Source organism: Sinocyclocheilus anshuiensis, unplaced genomic scaffold (assembly GCF_001515605.1).
Source record: "Sinocyclocheilus anshuiensis isolate Anshui unplaced genomic scaffold, SAMN03320099.WGS_v1.1 scaffold373, whole genome shotgun sequence".
NCBI classification, from domain to species: domain Eukaryota; kingdom Metazoa; phylum Chordata; class Actinopteri; order Cypriniformes; family Cyprinidae; genus Sinocyclocheilus; species Sinocyclocheilus anshuiensis.
In genome coordinates, this window is record NW_015537962.1 from 127,936 (window position 1) to 132,333 (window position 4,398).

Below are 4,398 nucleotides of genomic sequence, written 5' to 3' on the forward strand. Positions count from 1 at the left end.
AACATTAAAAAGTTCGAGGCTCAATAAAATGTAAAGTCTTTTATGCTCAGTGCTCACTAAGTCTGGATTTATTTGATCAAAAATACAGTAAAAACAGTAATATTGTGAAATATTATAATTAAAAAAAATTATATTTTAAAATATCAGATTATTTCAGTACTCTTTAATGAATAGAAATTTTATTTGAAATATATGAATGTATGAATAAAAGTATTAATTGTTTAAAAAAAATAATTATTGACCCCAAACCTTTGGATCAGTATTGTACAATTCATTTTTTTCTTCATTACAGTAATGAGAATACAATTTTGTTGCTTTAGTTTTTTTGTTTTTTTAAATGTTAAATAGTGGGTCTCTGACAAAACTTACAAGAGAATAAATACATTTATTTATTTATTCATTCATTTATTTATAATTGGTTATAAAATCAGCTCAATTAAGAGAGCCACATTTAGATGTGGGAATGTACAGATATTTCTTGCTAAATTGCATACATGCACTGCAGTTGTCCAAAAAAAAAAAACACACAAACCTTTAGAAGTGTTCTTCTTTCCAAAATATCCTGATTTATTGGATTATTCTTTTTACCATATAATGAAAAAGGTAATTGTGAAAAATATTTGCCTTTTATTAGTGTTCATTTTCAGTTCTCTTTAATCTTTAATTAAAAAAAATATATAAAATAAAATGTGTTTTTCTTGTTGAATTTATCAACATTCTCCACACCTCCTGTAACTTACTCAGAAAAGTGCACTTTTAAAAATGCTGCATTATAATAATAACAATAGGAACGTGTAGTTGAAATTCAAAATCATGTCACAGTACAAAAAATATTCTAGGCTTCATTTTTCTTTTGAGTAGGAACTTGGACTTTCCAACTTTTCAGATTGCCTGTAATTGTGTTACATCAAGCAGCATTTTCACTTTTTACTTTCATTAACTTTAAAACATAAATCACTTTTTAACTAAAATAAAATAGTCACTGGAAACTTGCCACACATTCAGTGCGGAAATCTGAGGTTGTAAATGAGCTTAATTGTCATGAAAATAATGTCACAATGTCTTTATTTTGTTTATGCAAAATATATTTTCTTCATTTTCTCTTAAAATTTTCGGAGGAAATGTGACCTGGGCATGTTTTTAAAAGGTTTAATGAGATTCATCCAGCAGTTCATCAGGACACGAATTTGAACCTTCCACATGTGCACCACACCTCAATATCTGGATGTTGTGCACTAACTGCTACACCACAGCTCTGAGAACATGGGTGGTTCATTGTCTACTGTCCACATACAGCACATTTGGACAGAGTTTAATAGATTTGCATTAGATATCCAAGATTAAAGCACTTAGAATAAAACACACCTAATTATGTCCAAAGCGGAAACAATTTTTTTTCCCCACAGCTGTGGTCCTTTCAAAGCACGACGAGCACTCAGGCTTGCTCTCGACTATTTTTGGCTTACCTTGAAAATCATTTTACGGAAAGCATCTGAAAAGCTCAGGCACTTATAGAAGTGGGAATGGGAATAATGAAAGCTCTCGGTTTGAAAGGATGGTGTTCTTGTCAGCGGTTCATCACTGAGGGCTATTGATTTAGTGGACAAAGAGATTTTGGAGACGAGGAGAGATGCGGTACATCTGCCCAGCGGACTCCATACAGAATCCCGAGCGCGGTCCACAACTGATGCTTGTGTCTCAATTAGTCTTTGCCGAATAAAGGGCCATTTCATTGACACTTGTGACAGTGGGAGCGCTATTTGGCAGGTGGAGAGATGCTTGGCAGGTCTTTGTAAATAAATTCCAACTGCATCTTCGCTCAGACACTATATAGAGTGCCAAGAGGGAGGACATGATGTCTCTCTGGCCAGCTGCGCTCTCTTTTAAAACATCCTTCTTTCTTCGTCCGTCTTTGCACGGTTCCGACAAAGCGAATGCTCTCACCTTTTGTTCGTCTTTGATGAATGAGCGAAGCGAAACACTCCTTGGAGTGTCATTTTGGCTGTAATGATTTGACACTATCTGATTTATCCGCGGGCAAAACACCAGTCAGCTCAGAGGAAATGAGGGCTCAGGTCCTGCCCTTTATTAGCGTGGCCAAAGGCCAGGACCTAATGCATCGGTTCTGCTCTCCAATTTGTTCAGCCTCTATTACTATGGAGAGAGAGGAGTCTATGTTTGTGTTGTTGTGCCTGATTGGATCTGCCAGGAAGTGAGTAGGAGCCATAAGTGATTGGTATGTTCAGCTCCAGGCATGAAAATTGAGAACTGAACAAGGATTGCTGTTGCTTCTTTAGAAACTTAAACATTTATGGATGACATTTTTAGGGAAGCTTCTGCCTTCTGATGTTATTAGTCATTTAAGAACCCTCCTGGCTAAAAAAGGCTAAGCTGGAAGTAGCTGGTTTTAACTTGTCTCCCAGCCTGGCCAAGCTGGTGTTCAGCTGGTTTTAGCTTGACCTGTTAAAGAAGTGGTCAAAACCCATCTAAAACCAGCCTGCAAACTAGCTTTGGCCAGTCTGGAGGACAAGATAAAACCAGCCAACTAGTTTCAGCTGTTCTTTTCAGCAGGGCTTCTTTATAAAATGAAAATGTGCATGCTAATTTATATAGAGTGCATTAGTGCCGTCCACTTGTTGAGTAGCTTTGTTTCTGGAAGTTTTTTGTATTTTTTATTAATTCCTATAGGGAGTTTTAAAAAGCTTTTGTTAAAGAGTTATAAACCATGAACCAAACGAAGCAGCTATGAGTTTAATCACAACATTACACATTTCATTTGAAGCAAAAAAGTATCTGAAACCAGACAAAAAGGCAGAGGTAAAAGACTATGTACTTAACGGGAAAGAACTACAATCCCATGAAGCATTGTGGAAGACAATCAAATAAAAAATGATGAATACTAAACTATTCATTTAAAATTGTTGATAATATCTATTCACCTACTTGTATTATACCCTACAAGTATGTTGTACAAGTAAAAACATTTTTGCAGAAAAGTAGGCAAGCTTTGGGATATTCTGCTTCATCATAATTGCGTCTTTAAACGGACATTCTGTTACTGTTAAAACTGCCCCATCAATCATCCTGTTACAGTTAGCATCCTCCACATTTCATTTCATTTCCTACCAAATTGAAGAGAAATGAAGAGGCATGTTGATCTGCCAGTCATGGGTCTTTTATGCTGAGAACTCTCCTCATATGTTTGCATAACGATGCATTTAAAAGTTAATGACCAAACATATAAAAGTTCACAATGTTGTGGGAGATTAAATATAATGCAGATAACATTACATTTTTTTTTTCATCAGGTTCCCATGAAGAGCTCTTTAGGTGCGATTTGTTTACCACAAGTCTGATTAATGGAATTTTCTGTATTGTAGAGTTTTTCACCACAAATTCAGCTGTTAAAGTGAATTATTTTAAAAATAAGTTGAAATAATGTGAATAGATGGCTTCAAGAAAAGCGTATACTGTCCATTAACAGCCTCTTAGCTCACAGTAGGTCTGTTTTTAAAGGTTTATAACTTATTGTTTAAAAAAAAAAGTCGCTCTTCATTTGCATAAAGTTGAAGGATTCTGAACTTTGTCGCATCACTGGACACGCCTCATCCGGTCGCCAATGGCCGCTGTCGCTCGTGTCGCCGGGAAATCGCCAGCTCTCCATTGAATTGAATTGGTTGCGAATGCGGACCTGCATACCACTTATGTTCACCCCTGATTATATTTAGTCTTTTGCCTCCAAAATGTTTGTACTTAGTGGCAAGAAACTTGATTCACTGTCAAGGCAACCAGTATTGAGAACGCCCACTAGCAACCTCATCGCCAGCCCCTGGCGACATGCATTTACAAAAGTCGCTGCTAGTGTGAACTAGTGATGGGAAGTCCGGTTATTTTCCGCGAACCGGTTCTTTCGGACAGTTCGTTTCAATGAACCGGTTCAAAAAACCGGTTCATCGGTTCTTTTACGCCCTAACGTAATGACGTAATTCGCGATGACGTAATTAGTGATCGACCGATATTGATATTTTATAACCGATACCGATACCAATTATTTGAGTGTTTATGTGCCCGATAACCGATATGCAGAACCGATATTTATTTACTGTGTGTTGAAAATTCTTGTGTTGAAAAAGTCTTTCATGTTAAATTTAATCTTCATATTACAATAAAAAACGTTTTATTTAAAGCATCAGCAGCAACACTAATATTAACAATAAGCAAGATAAATGTAGAAGGTCTAATGTTTTCAAATGGAGAAAATAAATAAATGAAAGGAGTCATATCAACTTCATTTTAAACTACAGTTTTAGTAGGTTTATAAGCTGTTTAATAGGCTAAAGAGCAAGAATAATTCACTGGATAATGTTAATTCACTGAATAATATTCTCTGGAATATTG

The 4,398-nt window shown here is 35.7% G+C and overlaps 1 protein-coding gene across 1 annotated transcript in view; it reads left to right on the plus strand.

The window, feature by feature from the left end:
- Window positions 1–4,398, plus strand: part of fbxw8 (F-box and WD repeat domain containing 8) — a 26,408-nt gene that overhangs the window by 13,126 nt on the left and 8,884 nt on the right. The gene's annotated exons all lie outside the window — the stretch shown is intronic.